At 48.2% G+C, this 20184-nt stretch overlaps 1 protein-coding gene and 1 long non-coding RNA gene across 6 annotated transcripts in view; one reads left to right on the top strand and one right to left on the bottom strand.

Annotated features, from left to right (window-relative positions):
• The window catches only part of CYSTM1 (cysteine rich transmembrane module containing 1), an 82634-nt gene that overhangs the window by 21363 nt on the left and 41087 nt on the right, over positions 1–20184 (bottom strand). The window lies entirely within an intron of this gene.
• Positions 17737–19256, top strand: LOC121010804 (uncharacterized). The gene is made up of 2 exons (XR_005781375.1): positions 17737–18133; positions 18757–19256. It is a non-coding gene; the product is annotated as an uncharacterized LOC121010804 (long non-coding RNA).

The following is a 20184-nucleotide window of genomic DNA, read 5'->3' as shown; positions in this document are numbered from 1 at the left end:
ACTATTATTCAAGTGACCATGGCCCTGCAGGCAGACCCCTCCCCTGACTTAGTGGGCCTCTTTCAGACAGGTCCACATAGGCAGAGAGAAGGGGGCTCTCACCTGACTCTGGGGAGAAGCATCAGAAAGAAACCAGAGGCCAGGGAGCAGAGTCACAGGCTGTTCTGGGAGCAAAGGACCCTAAGGCCAGCTGGCTCTTCACTGTCTGGAGGACAGGACAGGTCCAGCCCCAGGCAGGCACGTGCCCAAAGCCACTCTGAGGGAAGGGGGTGAATGAACAGAGCCAGGCCCCACTTCTAGCAGACCCATGGTGGGAGAACATAAAATGTTGGAGGGGGAAATGCCAGGAGCACAAGGCCCTAGGGCAAGTATGACCTTGGGAAACTCCGGCAGGGCCCAGAACAGAGCAGCTTCCAAGAGCAGGGGACAGGGAGCTGGGATCCCAAGTCTGGGACAGAAGGACCTGGCCAGCATGGGAACAAACAGGACAACAGCACAGGGCCTATAATCCAAGGGCCAGAGACACTTGTACCCTGTCAGGGTCATGCCTAGTGACAACCCATCCCCCCGACGGGAGTCCTGGGCACACTGGGCTCTGCGGCCACCCATTCCAGCAGTGAAACCCCACTGTGGGTTTCACAGGCACCTCCAGCCCTCAGGCTGTACAGACAGTGATATCTGTGAATGCAGACAACAGCCCACCTCCAGGATCTGTCTGTGTGCTCCTTGAACCAGCTCTTCCTTCTCTGTCCCTGCCCGAGGAATGGCTCACCAGAGGAGCATCCCCTTTCCTCCACGTCAGCTCCAGGAATAGCTGCCTGATTCATTACCAGGCCCCTCCCAGGGTTTAGGACGGAGACCTAACTTGAGGTTGGGTTACTGTGTGAACGGCTCTTCTTCCACGCCCCACCCACATCTTTCTGATTCTCTGAGAAGCATCTGATCTGCTCTCTGGCAAACTTGTCCCTTCATCCTCCAGCATCTAAAGCAAAGCCAAATAAAGCAACCGTCAGGAGACTAAAACAATGGCCACAGTACTAAGCATGTATTGATGCCTTCTCTCAACTCATCCCCAGCCCAGACTCCTCTACACTCCCTTCCTTCCTTCTTGATTTAGGCTCCAGGGCGGCTTGCTCTGACTCGGCCCTCCCCTTCACCTCTCATAACCTCAGTGTCCTCACCTGCAAAAAAGCAGGGTTGACAGTGCTATCTGTAAGCGAGGCCCCAAAGAGATGAAAATGCATTGACAACAAGATACGGCTTGATCCTCCCCCTCCTGGGCCCTGCAGCCATGTGCCAGAGCAGAGGGTAACAGCCCTAAGAGCAGAAAAGTAGCAGAGAATGTTCTCCTCGTTCTCCTGCTGGGCCAGACGCATGAAGGCCAGCGCAGGGTGGATGGGGACGAGGAGCATGCAGTCTCCATTAACCTGCACCAGCAAAAGCCTCTCAGCCAAGGATAAATGGCTACAATGCACAGAGACAGGGTCCTGGCCCCATTTTATAAGGGCTGCATGGCCCACGGTTTTATCATGTCATGGGCTCAAAGTCCACCGGGGCACTGATTCTTAACGTCCTTAACTATGCAAAAGAGCTGTGGTTGGCTCAAGTGTGGATATGGAGAATTTCTATTAAGAAATTAATAAAGAGAATAACCATATAACCATCAAGAAAAAAATTCACAACCAGCCATCTCTACTTCCTAACTGAACTGATCTGGCAGTCTGGCCTAAAGAAGTCTCATCAAGAGGTAGAGACCCATGCCAGAACCACTGAATCCATCAAAAGCCCATTATCCCCCAGGTGTGTACACCTCACCAGTTGCCAAGGGCTGTTGGACTAGGTTTAAACTGGTACAGGGAAAACCAGTCCTTGTGGCAACCCCAAACGCCAAAGTATTTAGAAAAATATTGTACTCCCCCAAGAAAAAAATTTACATATAATTCTAATAATGTTAAATGCTGTATAAGATCTGGATGAAATAAAGACAAATAACAAGAACCAGCAGAGATGGGAGAGAATACTGTGCCTCACAAAGCTGCCACGGGTGGAAGAAAAATGGTCTCAACAGCCTCAGTTGTCAGTGGGCTCAGGGTTTCAGGTCCCCAAATGGAGCCAGATCAGAGACAAGGTCAAAAGGCCAGCCCAACTTGGGTCAGGAGGGGCAAAGTCAGAAAGAGCATGCACCCCTAGAGCAAGCCAGCTCTAATAAGGACACTACCAACGTCCACCAGCAAGTGACAAGGGTGCCCCCACAATCACAAAGAAGTGGCCAACTAAGTTGGAGTTGTAATGCGCAGTAGAAGCCTATCAAATATCAAAATGAAGCTTGATGTTACAAGTGGTGCTTAAGTTGGAGTCTAAAATTAGATGGTGAGTAAAGCTAACTTTTGGTCTGTAAGCCTAGCCCTCAGTGGAGAAGGGCAATTTATCAGAAAATGACCTTCAAAGACATCTTGCTGCTTGTGCTTTAAAACTTTGACCCATATGAACTGAAAGCATGAACTTGAACAGGTATTTATGCACCCATGTTTATAAGCAGCATATTCACAAAAGCCAGAAACGGAAGCACCCAAGTGTCCACTGACGGAGGAATGGATAAACAAAACATGGTTAACACATATGATGGAATAGTATTCAACCTTAAAAAAAGGAAATTCTAACACATGCTATGACTTGGGCTAACCTTGAGGACATGATGCTAACACATATATGGCAATAACAAAAGGACAAATACTGTATGACTCCACTTACAAGAGATACCTAAAATGGACCGACTTCTAAGGCAGAGAGTAGAATGGTGGTTAGGAGTGGCTGGAGACAGGCTTATTGTTCAACAGGTAGAGAGTAAGTTTTCAAGAAGATGAAGTAAGTTTTGGAGATGGATGGTGGTGATAGCTGTACAATACGACTGTATTTAAGGCCAATGAACTGTATATTTAAAAATGGTTAAAAGGATACATTTTATGTTCTGAGTATTTCACCATATACAAAAACCCCTACATTCTTAAAAAAAAATTTTTTTTTAATGTTTGTTTATTTTGAGAGAGAGAGAACGTGCACGCAGTCAGGGGAGGGGCAAAGAGAGAATCCCAAGAAGGCTCCGCACTGCCGGCACAAGCCTAACACAGGGCTCGAACCCACAAACCATGAGATCATGACCTGAGCTGAAATCAAGCACTGGATGCCCAACCGACTGAGCCACCAGGCACTCCCCAAACCCCTACATTCTTTAATGCTTTGCTTACTCATGAGGACTCCAGGCACCTCGCTGCCCTGGGAAGGAGACACCAAGGCTGAGCTTCGCAGCAGGCAGAACTCCAAACGCGAGCAGTTCAGGAGCACTTACTCCCACAGCAGTTTCCCGCGGTTGGGTAGTGCCCACCGACCCTGGGCCCTCCGGGGCCAGCCTGGACCCGGCCAGCAAGAGGCACATCGTGCTCATAAAAAACCCAAGTCCTCTCTGCCTGCCGTATGTCCACCTGCCTTCCTCCCTCAACACTCCCGCAGACGGCTCCGATTGTGCGGCACCACCAGAGGATGTGGCAGACACTGCTCAGTCTCCCTCCCACCTCGTGTAGCCTGCCTCTCATTTTTCTGACACAGCCCTGCAGGGGAGTCCAGGAACAAAAGACACTGTACCCGACCCCGGGAGCTCACAGACCACTTGGAAAGAAGAGCCAGAGACCCATCTGAGGAGCCACACAGAGACATGCCACACTGGGTGGGACCAGTAATAAACACAACTGGCATTTGGAATCAGGACATATCCTTTCAATGAGCTACAGGGAAAGGCATGTCCATCTTATTAGTGCCCCGTTGTCATGTCTCTTTCTCTTCCACTAATGCAAGAAAATTTAAAGAAACGATGGCTACTGAGTGTCTCATCAAGAAGTGGGCGTCACTTTAGTTCAGACCCGGCTTCTGACTGAGTCATCACAGCCCGACTCTCCTTGCCCCCAAAAGATGGCAGACAAGGTGGTTAATGCACGATCTGCCATTTCATACCCTAAGAAGCTGGAAAGATGCCTGGAACTAGGGAATTGCAGAAACAAAGCAAGGAGAGAGAGATCAGAAAACAGAAACTCCCAATGTCCCTGGCTCTTGAATATGACAATGACTGTTAGGACTTTGAAAGCTAAAAAGAAATCAGGAAAATTATTATTTTCCAGGTTTTCAGGCACTGGGTTACAGAAAAAATTGGAGAGGTAGTATACTCCAAGGGGAGCTGGCTCTTTGGGACTTGTCCAAAAGGGCAGAGATGGCCAAGGAGGTAGCTGCTGGGTTCTACCAATTAGTGTCCAGGCACAGACAGGCACAGGTTGCTCTGTTATCAGCAATGCTTGTCTGACTCACACTGAATGACGGTCTCAGGAGTTTCATTCAAATAGGACTTGCTGCATTTTGTAACAAGGTAAACACTGCCATATCGTTTTTACTGAACACAAAGTGTGTTTTTATCTTAGGTATACAGACCATAACTGGCTTCTACACGCACCAGATTCCTGTGTTACTGATTAACAGTTCTAAGCAGATATATTTATGCAAAACACCCCAGGTTGTTTCTTCCCTCCACTGTCTGGATTAATTTTGCAATAGTAAAAGACTTCTGTTTTCAGGTGACTGTACCTCAGTTTCAGGCCCTGGTGAGAACAAGGTGAGTTCTCAGGTCACGGATAGAACCGATGACCATTCTCAATAAACATGGTGAGGTGATTCAAGGCAGACCTCACTTTATAAGGACTGTTCTGCCTCCCCAACTCCCTGCCCACCATTTCAGAACAATAATGGTCATCCCTGTAGATCAAGAAAGAACCGTATGGGGTGCCTGGCCCCCGCTAAGTCATCCACAACAATCTCTGCTGTTCTGTAACCCCACCACACAGCAACGTCAACCCAAAAGGCAATGACAAAAAGTCCTCACCCACTGTGGTGAATGTGAGGCCAGAGAAAGGGAGATAGAGGTATGGCCTTCCTTGTCTGTAGGGCTGTGACTAGAACCCTGCCAGGCTGGAGACAGGTCTGGGGTTTAGGGAAACAGCTTCCTTCTGTGGTCATCTGATGAGTTCTAGCTTGCTTGTCCAAAGAAGCCTGATAGAAAAAAGTCTCCAACACCATGACCAACTACCTTTCCACTGAAACCATTAGAGATATGCTAATCCTTGCTAGGAAAACCCTCAAGTGGTAAAATAAGTGGGCTTAGCCTTGGAGGCAGAGTGGCCATGCAGGGAGCCGCCAATGTGTCAGGAATGACAGAAGGCATCTGACCACTCCCCATCCACCGAACAGAGTTCAGCGGCCCAAAGCAGTGTGCTTATTTACAGCACCACCAGTGTGGAGAACAGGAGGCTTCCCAGCAAACTCTGGAGGTCCAGCACACTCAAGCCAGTACAATCATCACTGGCAGGAGGACCCCTCCCCAGGTCACAGCACAAGCAGACCCGAGTGACTGCTCCTGGGCCTAGCAGCTCGCCAAGGAACACTAGAGAGAGGAGGGGTGGGGGCCTTACAGTTGGATATCCTGGGGTCCACTCTGGGTGCCACCTGGAGGGCATGATCACCTCTCCTGAGCTCAGGCTCCTTGTCTACAAAATGGGGATCATAACAGTACCTATTCCTTCACTGTGTTCTTCAGTAACTTAATGAATTAATCCACATAGGCCAGGGCCTAGTATACAGCAGGTACTCAGTATATGCTAGCTGCTATTATTCCTCCCAAGAGACCTGAAGGTTGGAAGGCAGGGCTCCCTAATTGCTGAGCAGCTGGCAGCAACATGGGCCCAGTGTAAAGCTGGTAGGGAGATCCTACAGTCAGTTTCCACTTTATAGGAGCAACCAAGATCTTTCTGAAGAATAAACACAGGATTCAGAAATGGGGTAAAAGAAGCATCTATTTCCTGTTGGTACTGCCCAAGCCCAACTGCTTGTAGACACCAGGCTGCTGGGCAATAACTGAGAAAGGCAGGGGCAGTGTCTCCTAATGATGTTTGCAAGCACATGGCCTCGGTACTTACCCATCCTTGCCCTTATCGGCAGGATGGAGCTGGTGACCACCCAGAACCCTCTACCACTACCCACCTTCTCCGATGCCTGACCAGGGGAGTGGTCAGGTCTTCTTTTTCAACCTCCAGGAGGAACTCTGGTGACCCTTAGCTCCTGATTCCACCTGGATAAAAATACTGAAGACTCCCTAGGGGTGCCTGGGTGGCTCAGTCAGTTAGGCACCTGACTTGGGCTCAAGTCATGATCTTACTGCTTGTGAGTTCGAGTCCCGTGTCAGACTCTGTGCTGAAAGCTCAGAGCCTGGAGCCTGCTTCCAGTTCTGTGTCTCCCTCTCTCTCTGCCCCTTTCCCACTCATGCTTTCTTTCGCTCAAAAATAAACAAACGTTAAAAAGAATTTTTTTTAATAAAATTAAAAAAAAAAACTACTGAAGACTCCCAATGTCACTTGCAGCTCTATTTTCCTAGCCTAGCCCAAGGCACTCAGGAGTCCTGGCATATAGGAGATATGGAACAAACCAATGAATGAGTGAACAAATGAACCAACAATTTGCCTCACACATTACACCTTGGCTGGAAAAACCGTTTCCAGCCTGTCTTGCAAGCAAGCTGCAGGTTTGGGCTTAGCTATTCTCTGAAGCAACAGCAAAGCAGTACTAAGAAAAAATACGAAGGTCCTATCAGTTTTAAGCTCTAAAGGAAGGGGGTCACTCCCTCCTCTATCAGCTCAAACCCTTCAAGAGACCTCATTCAGCCCAAACTTTCTTGTAGTGGCTGAGAGAGCAGTCTCTGGTATGGGAACCAGCACTTTATCCCACAGGGGATTGAGCTGACCAGGGGGAGACCTTGGGAGTCAAGCGAGTAAAGGGAGCTCAGGGTCCAGAGGCTGGTTAGGCTAGGGAGAACTGGCCCCATGGAAGACACCTTCTCCCGAGAGGCCTCTGGAGAGCCTTTACTTCAGACGTACACGCCCAGGGCATCCTGCCCATAGCCTTGAGGAGCTGATAGTTACCTGTGGCTGCCCAAGGGTACTCGGACAGGGCTTTTTTTTTGGGGGGGGGGGGGGGGGCGACTGACCCTTCATAAACTACGCATGATACACATCCCACCCAAAAGCAAAAATCCATTTTTACCTATTAAGAACTCAAATACAATGTTGCACTCTCTCTAAAATCCTTCAGGTTGTCCTCCAGACAACCAAATGAAGTCATTTCAAGGGTAAATGGAAAAGCTCACAGGGAACCAAAACACTACTGAAAAAAAAAGTCTACTGGCCATTTTTCCCCATCTTGCCCTAGAGAAAGCACAACTGAAAGGCATTGAGGGGTACCTGCGTGGCTCAGTCGGTTGAGTGTCCGACTTCGGCTCAGATCATGATCTCACGGTTCATGAGTCTAAGTCCTGCATTGGGCTTGCTGCTGTCAACACAGAGCCCGATTCAGGTCTGTCCCCCTCTCTCTGCTCCTCCCCTGCTCTCTCTTTCTCTCTCAAAAATAAACAACATTTAAAAAAATTATAGAAAGGCATTGAAAACATTCCCAGGCTACTCCCAATTTATGGTCTTTAAGCAGGTATGTCCTTGAGAAGAGGGGCAGATGCCTGGAACCCCAAGGAGAAAGCTCTGTCCACATCACCCCGACCCCGCCAAGTACATCCCTTAAATCCCTAGAAGGAGACTGTGTGCGCCTGCACATGTGGGTGGGGGTGAGGGGGCGTAGAGTGGAGAGAAGGCTCTAGTTTCTTCTCCAAGCTGCAGAAAGCCTCTTAATTCTAAGGGCACCCTGAGGAAGTGTGCCACCTTCCCGTTCAGGATCTCAGCCTGGACACACAAGTCACCTTTGATCAAATGAGGAAAAAGGCCCTGAGCCTCGCGGTGGGAAGAGGAGGGGAACGGTACTGGCCTCTCAAAACCCAAAGAGCTGCAGCCCTGATGGCACACATCAGCAAGCTTCCTGCTGTAAGCTGATGAGCCTTTCCACAAGAGTCCAGAGCAAAGTGCATGTTTCCTGGAAGAGGGGAGCCAGGCAAGTGTGAACAGAAGACCAAGGCAGCCTACAGATACGGTCAGCACCCATTCGCTGGTCTGTCTTTGTGGGTCTGTCAGCCGCCCCCAAACTGTCGGCTCAGCTCAAACAGCAGGGGAGCAGGGTCCTCTCCGCTGCTGTACCCACCACAGGCCAGCTCCTGCAGACACAGGTTCACCAGATTCGGGGGGAAGGCTTGCTACACCTGGCATGGTCCATTCAAATAAAACGCAACCCCCTTACCCTCTCTGTGCTCTGTTTCTTCACCTGAAAATGAGACAATAGAACCCATCTCTTAGAACTGTTAGGAAGAGTATATGATTAACTCTTTGAAAAGCAGTAAGCACAGTGCCAGGCACAAAGTAAATGGACAATAAATTATAGCTGTTACGTTATGAACTAAATAAAAGGCAAAAAGGAAAAGAAAAGCAATCTATGTTAGAGTTTTACACTGTTTTGAGATTTTTCGTAACAACAATAACTCGTGCTGGGGGCACACTCCCGTGTGAAGTCAGCAGTGCGAGACTGACGTCTAAAATGGAGCCCTCGGGGCGCCTGGGTGGCGCAGTCGGTTAAGCGTCCGACTTCAGCCAGGTCACGATCTCGCGGTCCGTGAGTTCGAGCCCTGCGTCGGGCTCTGGGCTGATGGCTCAGAGCCTGGAGCCTGTTTCCGATTCTGTGTCTCCCTCTCTCTCTGCCCCTCCCCCGTTCATGCTCTGTCTCTCTCTGTCCCAAAAATAAATAAAAACGTTGAAAAAAAAATTAAAAAAAAAATAAAAAAAAATAAAATGGAGCCCTCGATGACAAGTGACCACCACTCCTTAACGTGCATAGTCTACAGGGCCAAGATGCAGCAGATGATATATAGGACCTAAGGAATTGAAAATGAGACTAACATACTAAGTGAATTTCAAAAAGGGCTGCATTAAAAAAAACTAAACACGGCACAAAAGATTCACACCAAAATGTTAACTCCTATCTCTGGGTAGCAAAATTAGGGTATTATTTACTTTCTGTAAGTAAGAGCTATCTCTGTAATTTAAAAAGGTATTTTCAAAACAAGGCCATGTTTCTTTGAGAGAATGGCGATATAACCCAGGAGCAGCAGCTTGCAGTGGGGCAGATGCCTTAGTCAGGGTGTGGGAAAAGCCATTCTCCTGGGCCCCAATCATTGTGGATGTGGTCACCAGAACAGTGTTAGTGGCTGTTGGGCTGAGCCCTCATCCAACGATGTGGACACTGAGCCTCATCTTCACTGTTAGCATTTTCATTATAATCATCCTATGCCGTGTCCTGCTTTTTAGAGCACCTCAACTCTGGGGAGCCACAATATAAGCAGAATATAGATTTTCCCCCCTATGGCTAACCACAGTGACCACTGGAAAGCAGGCGCTAGGTACGTGCAGGCACGGTGCCACCCGCTGGGGGTGCAGGTAGCACCCTGGAGCCGGCCTCTCCAGCACAGCAAATGCCTGCTACTACTTGGAGGGTATGAATGTTCTAGGGAAAGACTCCTGCCACCGTAGGTGACCCCACGCTCACGGGAAAGTCCCAACACCAGGGTCTTGGCTCCAATCCTAGGGACTGACCGGCTCTGTCCCACCTGCACCTTCCCATTTCCCTAGATGCCTTTTACCCAAAGCAGTCTTCCGGCTTTTTTTGGTCCACCAAACCAATTTTTTCTTGGTTATATCAATGTAACTTTAAAAAGCTTCTGTGAGAGGTGAAGGGAATGTATAGGTCCCATGTGAAGACTAGGTAAAAGGAGTATTAGAGCAGAAAACCGAGGCCACACCCGGGTGGAAAGGGGCAAAGAACAATGAAGCAAACTGGTCTGGGAGTAGGTAAGACTCCCAACATCTTCTGTCTCCCCAGGCCAGCCAGGTGCGACCAACCGGCCTGCTGTGTCAGCAGGCACTGAGCACATCCCGCCAGGCAACTCAGTAAACTGGATCTGCAAAAAGCAGTTTCCTTTTTATACTCCAATACCCCTGAGTGCTGGGCAGGCCAATGTTTTTGAAAAGGCAGAATAGAGAGTTTTGCAGAAAGTATGTGACCCAAACAGAATGCATCTCTCAATCCAAGAAAACAGAAAAACCTGAGGCCATCTTTAGGGGCCTATGGCTCCCATGACTTTGTGACCAGACTGTCTTCACACGATGCCCAGGTCCATGACACCTACAGCAGTTCTTAGAGGGACTTTGTTAAAGCACTGGGCCTTGCTGAGCAGATCTGCCAAATTAAAGCCTGAAGTCACGATTGTGTGAAACAAGAGTCAAATTCGGTACCAAGAGCCCAGCACATTCACTCAAGGCCAATCTCACGTGCTTTCGTGAAAAGAACAGAATAGAGTTGCAGTTGAGTGTCCCCAGAAAGAACATGTCTTACCCGTAGAGCCCACTTCCTGTACCACTCCTCACCAGCAGCTATTGCTAATTTTGAAGTATTCTAAGGATATTCTCTAATGGAATGCAAAAGAGCATAAAAGTTAAGAACATGGTATGAAATCAAGCAGACCTGGGTTCATTCAGTTCATGGCTCAATGAGTTACTTTATGACTTTAGGCAAGTTATTTCCTCTCTCTGAATCTCAGTCTCCTCATCTTTAAAATGGGAAACCACCAAGACTGCTGTAGGGATTAAATGAGATAATGTTGGGGCGCCTGGGTGGCGCAGTTGGTTAAGCGTCCAACTTCAGCCAGGTCACGATCTCCCGGTCCGTGAGTTTGAGCCCCGCGTCGGGCTCTGGGCTGATGGCTCAGAGCCTGGAGCCTGTTTCCGATTCTGTGTCTCCCTCTCTCTCTGCCCCTCCCCCGTTCATGCTTTGTCTCTCTCTGTCCCAAAAATAAATAAACGTTAAACGAGATAATGTTGACAGACCACCTGAAGAATAAGATCTAATCAGAAATATTTAACATTTGGGGCGCCTGGGTGGCTCAGTCGGTTAAGCGTCCGACTTCAGCTCAGGTCATGATCTCACAGCTTGTGAGTTCCAGCCCTGCTCGGTCTCTGTGCTGACAGGTCAGAGCCTGGAGCCTGCTTCTGATTCTGTGTCTCGCTCTCTCTCTCTCTGCTCCACCCCCCCCCCCCCCCCCCGCACTCTGTCTCTGTTCTCAACAATAAACGTTAAAAAGAATTAAAAAAAAAAAAAAGAAAGAGTTCACATTGATTTAGTGCCTGACACAAGGGAAAAAGGAAGATGAAGGTAGAAAATTTTTTTTCCTCATTCATGGGAGGCCACGTGACACAGGGAAGCACTGGGTCGGCTATCTGGGGGCCCAGGGGCAACATATCGTAACTCTAAGACTCTGGCTCCACATCTGTAAACTCCGGGATAACTACTCAGCCTGAAGGACTACTTTGAGAGCTGAAGCCAAGTCCACAAAGCTCTCAGCCCAGCATCAAGCACCTCACTAGGTACCCAGTAAATGGTAGCTGCAGAGGGGCATGGGCCTTGGGGTTGGATTGGGTTTTGAATCCCAGCTCCACCACTTCCTAGCTGTGCGACCATGAAAAAGTGAAGTTGGGCTTTTTTTTATGCTTCAGATTCTTCATCTAGATGATGGGGATAGTAAGACCTATCTCAGAGGGGTGTTCCGAGGACTGAATGAATTAATATATAAAATGCGCCTGACACATAGCAACCACTGAAGTATTAGCTCTGTTCTTTAGCTAGCTATTTAATAATTAACAGTTAACAGTAAATATTTAAACATTTGGACCACTAGGGGCGCCTGGGGTGGCTCGGTCAGTTAGGCTTCCGACTTGGGCTCAGGTCAGGGTCTCACAGTTTGTGATTCTCAATCTCCTGACGGGCTCTGTGCTGACAGCTCGGAGCCTGGAGCCTGCTTCAGATTCTATGTCTCCCTCTCTCTCTGCCCTTCCCCCACTTGTACTTGGTCTCTCTCTCTCTCTTAAAAGTAAACATTAAAAAAAAAGCCACTTAAAAATTTGGACCACTAGACTCAAGCTCTTATTGTTCAGCTTTTTGTTTTTGTTTTTTAAGATTTTAAGTAATCTCTACACCCAATGTGGGGCTCGAACTGACAACTCCAAGATCAAGAGTCAAATGCTCCACTGACTGAGCCAGCCAGGTGACTGACTGGTTTTAATATAGGGAATGGTATCAAACACCCAGATTCTCCAGTCTTAGACTAAAGAGAAGCTCAGAAACAAAGCCTGTCCAGCCACAGGTCAAGAGGGAGTTCAATATAGTTCCAAGTTCCCGAGCCTTCCTCCTGGGCAGACCACTAGAAAAAGGCATGTATTTTTCAGCTGCTGATGAAACTGTTTAGGAATGCTTTTCCTCCACTGGGTTCAAAAAACAATGGGCAACTTAAATTTTTCATTATGCAGACTCTACTGCAATGGCCCTCAAAGGTGATTTGGGTCCCTAGGGGGGACTCTGGTAACGTCTGGAAACGTTCTGGTTGCTGTAACTGAGCAGCCACTACTGGCATTTAGTGGATAAAGGTGAAGATGCTGCTGAGCATCCCACCAAGTAGGAGACACCCCACCCACCTCTAACAAAAAGTATCCAGTCGGGGTGCCTGGCTGGCTGAGTCAGTAGAGCATGTGACTCGATCTTGGGTTTGTAAGTTCAAGTCCTCTGTAGGGTACAGAGATTACTTAAAAATAAAATCTTTTGGGGCGCCTGGGTGGCTCACTCGGTTGGGCGTCCGCCTTCAGCTCAGGTCATGATCTCACACTCTGTGAGTTCAAGCCCTGCGTCGGGCTCTGTGCTGACTGCTCACAGCCTGGAGCCTGCTTTGGATTCTGTGTCTCCCTCTCTCTCTGCCCCTCCCCTGCTCATGCTCTGTCTCTGTCTCAAAAATAAATAAAAACATTAAAAAAATAAATAAATAAATAAATAAATAAATAAATAAAATCTTTTGAGAGAGCTTTTATTCTTTTTTTTTTGAGGGAGCGAGCAAGCAAGTGGGGTAGGGGCAGAGGGAAAGGAAGGGAGAGAGAATCCCAAGCAGGCTCCATACTGTCAGAGCAGAGCCCGATGCAGGGGTCGAACTCACAAGCCATGAGCTCATGACCTGAGCCGAAATCAAGAATTGGACATTTAACCAAATGAGCCACCCAGGTACCCCAAAAATAAAATCTTAAAAAAAAATTATCCAGCCCAAACGTCAACAGTGAAGTGGAGAAATCTTGCCCTATAGGGAGGTTGCTTCTGATCAAGTAAAGGAAGGAAGACGGTATACGCAATGCCCTCTGCACTACAATGGCAGCCAGGTACAAATGACACGGGCATGTAAGCAAGGACTGCCTGGGAAATAAAAATGCAAAAATGATTTGAGACGATGGCATATCTGGACTATGACCGGAATTTAAAAAATTGTTTTGTATGTGAGTTGTTACTATGTTTAGGGACCAGCGAAGAAGTGAGGGCCAGCACTCACGGAAGCAAAAATGACTGAACGCTCCACCTCTCAGTTGTGATCATTCCCATAGCTGATAGCAAGTATTGTTAACGGAGCTCCACCCCCTGCTACACAATGAATTTTCTGCTCGGGTAGTGCCTGGGTGACTCAGTCAGTTGAGTGGCTAACTCTTGATTTTGGCTCAGGTCATGATCTCAGGTTGTGAGGTCCACCCCAGGTTGGGCTCCATGCTGAGTGTGAAGCCTGCTTAAGATGCTCTCTCTCTCTCCCTCTGCCTCTCTCACTCCTGCGGGCTCTCTCTAAAAGGCAATAAACAAACAAACAAACAAACAAACAACACGAGGGAAGGGAAAGGAAGTGCAAAGTCTTTTCTGCAAATTCAAGCCCAAAGGTGAAAAACTTGAAAAAGCTCATTCCAGAGTCTTACCTGTTCCCTCTCCTGCCTCTCTCTAAACTCCTCTTCATCTTTCATCAGTCAATAAGCAATTACTGGGGACTCAAATAGTCAAATTAGACAAAGTCTCTGCTATCGTGGAAGACCTTAATTCTATAACTACAGCTAAGATAAAAAAATTACAAACCAGTGGAGGACAGAAAGCTGACCCAGACTAGGGGGTGGAAAGTAGCACTCGACGTCTCTCAAGTGCCACATGAGCAAGATGGGAAGGATTTAATAAAGGTTACTTGAGCCAAGAGAGGCGTCAAGACTTTTCACAGTCATACAGAGGAAATACCATTTACGAAAGCTACGTGGGAAGAGAGGCCTGGCGAGGCTGAGGAAATGAACTGGAATCTGGTAGCAGGGCCAGAACATGAACGACCTCAAGCCTTTTGGAATCCTGGCCTTTATTCTAAGAATAATACCAAACCATTAAGGAGGGAGAAAGAAATGTTGAAACCCTCACCTTGTGTAGTTCCTACTCCGCCATGCCCAAGGGTTAGGGGAGGAAACTGCTGCCACCAAAACCTCTTTACCCTCAGTGAAATCAAAACCTCTGGCCTCTCACACAGAAACCCAAGCCAGTAGCAAAGCCTGCAACCTAAATGGAAGCCATCAGAACACTGCAAAGAGAAGGAACAGCTTCTCCTCCAAAGCAAGGCTCAACAAGTTCTCAGGCCAATGAGCCATAAAGGCCCATGCCATCTCTGAGGAGGGAAAAGAGACCCTCAAGATGGCCGAGAGAAATAGTTGATGTCAGAGCCCTTGTCAAGAGCCACAAATACCAGGGGGACCCCAAAAGGAGCCCATCTTCCCTTAGTTGAGGGGCCGTGTTCAGGCTGCATCAGGCCACAGTCAACTCCCATCTCCAGGTGTGCACTTTCATCTGCACAGGGCCTGGGGATTCATTCTGTCAGGAGATCTTTCTCAAGTCCCACGACCAGCTACTGTGCTGGGTCTGGGAAACGAACTGTGTCCATCTCCTACTCCTTCCTTGTCCATCTTCCTCCTCCTCTCTCTCTCTCTCTCTCTCTCTCTCTCTCTCTCTCTCTCTCTAGAGGCCACCATCCTTCTGGCCACTGGATCTGTCTCTTCTTCACAGCAAAGAGTATATGTGACTAAGCCCACTTCCTGGGTCAGAAACCACAGCTTCTCAATTATGACAGGCCTGGCTAATTTTTTTTTAAGTTTACTTATTTTGACAGAGAGGGTATGAGCGGAACAAGGGCAGAGAGACAAGGAGAGAGAATCCCAAACAGACTCCACGCTGTCAGCACAGAACCCAGTATGGGGCTAGATCCCAAAAACCATGAGATCATGAACTGAGCCAAAGTGAAGAGTTGGACACTCAACCGACTGAGCCACCTAGGCAACCCTGGCCTGGCTCGAGTCTTAAAGACGCTGGCCCAGTCCCATGTGAAACACAAGGGCATTCTAAGGAATTCCATGCGAACACCATTTGGGCATCAGAAGACTCAAACGAATTACCCAGGCTATGGGCTAAGAGATGTGAGAGGAAGGACAAAGGTTAAATGGGCTAAACAAAGAGAAACTGAGGATAAGATGTAAAGGAGCGTTTTGTAAGGCAGCCAACTCTTGCCACGAAGAACCAGGAGGCCAAGATAAACAGGAGACCAACAAGGAAGAAGCACAAAAGAGGCACCAAGTACTCCGAGCGCAGACCTCAGGCGCTGAAGGCAGCAGCAGAGCAGAGCCCACTGGCGCGGACCACCTCTCCTCAGGCAGAGCCGGTGAAGCAGAGACAGGCCCCAGTGAAAGTGAGTATGAGAATGCCCCACCACTCACTAGCTCCGACCTTGGCAAAACCCCTCCTTTGAAAGGACCCACCTCCCAGAGCGGTCAGGCCAATTAAACAATAAAGGATATACAACGTTCAGCACCAGGCCCGGCACACAGCAGCTCTCGGGACCACTCCCAGGATTCTCCCCAGACGAGGACTAAAAGAACCCCAGGTAAGGCCTAAAGGAGAATGACTCATAAGACACCTGAGCAGGTAGAGGATATTAGGGGGGAAGAGGATGGTCGATCATTCCACAAATAGTAGGAACTATTTGAGGAGTGAACCTAACACACAAAGGGGCCGTACATATATGTATGTATAAAGGAACTTCTATTCCGGCAGGAGGAGACAGGCAGCCAAGGAACACATAATAGTACTACATAGGGAAAGGAGATGAGAACAGGGATAGAGAGTGCCCGGGTGGGGTGCCCGTTTAGGCAAAGGGTGAAGGGAGGCAGCTGGACGGCCTCTATGACTACGTGCCTGCAGACTACGAGAAATGAGAACATATTCCTTTAGATTTCTGAGAAAAGGCAAAGCCCTGGAGGGGAGTGGACCTGGTGAGTGAACGGACAGCCGGAGAGGGCGGGGCAGAGGGTGCAGGGGGCAGCTGGCTCTGAGAGGGCCTTGCTGGTCACTGGAAGGTCTCTGGCTTTTACTCTGAGTGACATGGAAAGCAATTAGGGAGTCTGAACAAACAGAAAGCAGACAGCAGGAGCGAGATCAGGGAGGGAGACCGGCCATGTGGCCATGACTGCAGAGGGCGACTCAGGAGTTGTCCCAGGTGCCTCAGGCCAGTGGGGATGCTCAGGGGAGACCCAAGTGACACTCAGCAATTGGCTTTCCCACCTCGCCCCTGAAGGCTTCCTGTCTTCACCACCCCCATCCACCCATAAGCAAAAATTCAGAAAATTTACGTGGGCTGAAGGAGAAAACTAAACTTCCTCTCTGCCCACAAACGTGCCATAAACTGTACAAGGCGTATTACTTTATTCTACATCACAGTCCTGTCATCCCAGCTTTACAGAAAAAAACCTGAAGCCCCGGAAATGAGAGACACTCCACCTAGATTCCTAAGCCAGCGCTGCTTTTGGTGGCACCGGGCAGCGCCCTCGCTGGGACATTCTGTCATCTGATACCTGGCAAAGGCGGCTCTGAGCTGGACTTTATGCTGGAAAAGCTTCCCAGGGCAATGAAAACGCCCGATCGGAGTTTCTGATGAAAAAAGGCATAAAAGGCTCCAACAAGCCAGGCTGTAATTCCACACCTGAAGCCAATTAGCCAGAGATGCCAGACCATTAAATTCCTTCCTCTTCTATCCTCACAATGACTGATGAGAGCAGTGTCAGACACCAAGAAGAGCATCCACAAGGAGAAATATGCCATTCTATCACCACCCTCCCCCCAACTGCTGACCTTGGACTAAAGGAGAGGCCACTTTGAACTTCTAGTTGGTTGGCCAATGACCCAGTAGGGCACTCCTGGAACAGACACTCTCCTTTTGCATCTTCAAATTACAAAGAACTGTACCAAGGTCACTTTCAGTTCCTGATTTGCAGGCCTAGAAACCCAGTTCAAAGGCCAATTGGGCTTTTGAACTCCATGGGGACATCCCAAAGACTCTGCTGTAATAGAATTTCTTTCATTTTAAATCAATACCTTGCCTGATATCACAGTCCTAACCCAGAAGAACATGTATAAAATCCCAATATCTGGATTCACAAGAGGTAAATAGCATGGGAAGGAGCGCAGAGGGAAAGGGACCCAGACAACTCCTGAATTCACAACCACCTTTCGAAATGGTGGCATTTCCATTCCACCAACACACATTTACTGAGCACATACTACGTGGCAGCACTTCTCTAGGTGCTGTGGGAGGCAGAGATGAAGGAGAGAAAGCCTCTGGAACGCTTGCAAGGGGAGGCAGGCATGCAAAGATCACCGCGGTTAAGTAACCTGCCCAGGTCCTGGTGTTAATAAGGGGATCTGAATCCAGATTAATCATAATCCACTTTGTCTCCACCTACTACTAGGAATCTGGTGCCCTGCCCTAAACCACCAGGTTTTTGTGTTTGTTTGTGGTGGCTGGGGTGGCAGCGGGGGAGTATGGAATGGGATGCAAAGGTAGGTATTTTCTGACGTGGGAGTCTGAGAACTGCTGTGGAACATGCGGGCCCATAGCACTAGGATGAAATGAGGAAAAGCACTTAGCTTGGAATCACGACTACATCCTTCTTGAACTCGCTGACCCTGGGGAAGTCACTAAACCTCTCTGGGCTTTGGTTTAAATCTCTCTAAAAGGAGGAGGTTAGCTCACAAGGAATGGTTAAGAGGCTTCATCTCATCCAATTCAACTGGATTCAAGCCTATTCACAGCCACTGCCTAGGACACTGTGGTAAGGAGGATTGTGAGGTCACATTAGGGCTAAGCAGAAAGGACCACATGAGACTCCAAGGTCTGCCATGAGCTTGGAAGGTGAGTAACCGGGCGAGCACCTGAGGACCTCCACTGCTGATGATCTGAGGTATCTTAGGGGGTGTCATTTTGATTTTGGTGGCAGCATTTTAAAATGTCTTCTTTCACGACTTTCTCACCAATTCACAGAAATCTTCCTTAAATCGATTTTCTAAGACTGGAGATATTGTTTTGTTTAAATTTTCACTTTGAACAATTCTGTAACTATGGCACGGTCAACAAGAGCCTACCAGCAGTTTTGTTAGTTAGACTGCCTCACTGGAGTCTACCTATCACCACTGGGACTTGCTGTAGGGCTTGCAAAGGTCCCCCAACACATATGCCATTCTGCAGTGTGGCTTTGCCACTGTCCTCCCAAGCACTGAACTCTGTCTCACCCCCCTTGAATCCCACCTACACAGACCCACGGCTGCTTGGGCCATGGAGCGGGATCCAAGTGCTGTTGTGAGTCTTCCGGGCCTGGGAAGGATCGTTACATGGTAGTGATGTAAGGTTTGGGGAAATCTGGGTGAAATCATTTGTACTATTTCTGCATCCTTTTTTTAAGTCCTCAACTGTTTCAAAACTAGAAATTAACTAAAGTCTGTTTCCTTTTTTTCTTTTTTTGCCCACGGACACTGAAGGAGTCCTACTTCCTGAGGCCACTGTGTTGTCAGGATGCCCAACTTAGTCCCACTGAGGGGCCAAGTGGAGGAAAAGAGGGAAAGAGAGACATCAGATGCGGGGTTCTGTGGGGTTTTTTTGGTATTTGGAAGAGCAATTATTTGTTATAAGGAACCGGAAGTACAAGATTTCACCAAAACAGCAACAGTTGACAGAATATGGCTGAACTTAAATGAAACTTTCAAGGGAAATAAGAGTGTGAAACAAAGCCCATAGGAGTGAAGAAGTGCACTGGTTAGGAACACACGTAAAGACAGTAGCGTCTAAGTGTGGGTATCTTCTGACTCCCCCTCTGACTGCAGTCAGATTGCCATCACGCTCCCACAACCCTCTCCCTTCTGAAGCTTCTACAAAACCACACGGCTTCTCTGTACTGCAGATGCAAGCCAACCCAAGAGCACCCCTTTAGGCATGCTGTATAGAGCCAAGAGGAGAGTTCATAAATCTCATAGCCAACCAAGGGCCTCGATTATCATCTATGTTCCAGCCCCAGGAGATGCCATGGGGAGCAGGGATTTCCAACCAAGCCCTTTCCAAATTACAGAATCTCTAACTTGGGGTGGTTGTTACATAGCACTATGTCAACCTTTCACCTGTGGCAAAAAGCCTTCAATTCTGGTTTGGCAAGATCTAGCTATCTGAATGAGTCTTTTGGACCTATTCCTTGGGCTGAGGTTGGTTTCACAGTCTTCTTGGCTAAATGCTTTTGTTTCCTGAGTTCCTTTTTATATAGCATCCCTGCTCTTATTTCATTAAGATTTATCTTCCCACATATCTAAGGCTATTAGAGATATTTTCCCCCCTTTTTCTCACAGGTTTTTTGTTCCTTGTGTCATCCCTGTCCTCTCAGAGTCCCTTTTTTGTGTCTGTGTTGGTCACTATCTGTCATTTTGCAGCCTCTACTCAGGTCTCTGGCAACGCTCTACTGTTGGTTAATTTTTAAGGCTGAGATGCTGTCACTTGCAGTCTTAAGAACCTTGGTGAAACGTAACACAAATGCTGAAAGCCTGCACTAAGACAGCACCAGCTAAGTTGACTGAATTCAGACATTAAGGACATAAACTAGAAGAACACAATAATTAACTTAATTCAGAGAGGAGGTGCTCTGAAAGAAGTCTGTATAGGCTGCAGCTGAAGCACATGGGATTGGTTACTTCTACCATAGAGGTGGGATACCAAAGGGGAAGCTTCATAGAGGAGTGACATTTTGTTTCACCTCTGAGGTGTGCAGGCTGGGGCAGAGCAGAAATGCAGGGTGGGCAGTCACAGGAGCAGCGTGGCAGGTGAGAGGCCCCGTCTACTTACAGATAGCAGATGATGACACCCTTGACTTGAAGTGGATGTAATGACTGATGAGCCACCTGCTGGTCTTGGAAGGGATGGATGTA

This window comes from Herpailurus yagouaroundi, unplaced genomic scaffold (genome assembly GCF_014898765.1).
Source record: "Herpailurus yagouaroundi ecotype Mexico unplaced genomic scaffold, PumYag 192, whole genome shotgun sequence".
In the NCBI taxonomy this organism is placed as follows: Eukaryota; Metazoa; Chordata; class Mammalia; order Carnivora; family Felidae; genus Herpailurus; species Herpailurus yagouaroundi.
This window is presented reverse-complemented; position numbering and strand designations above follow the sequence as displayed.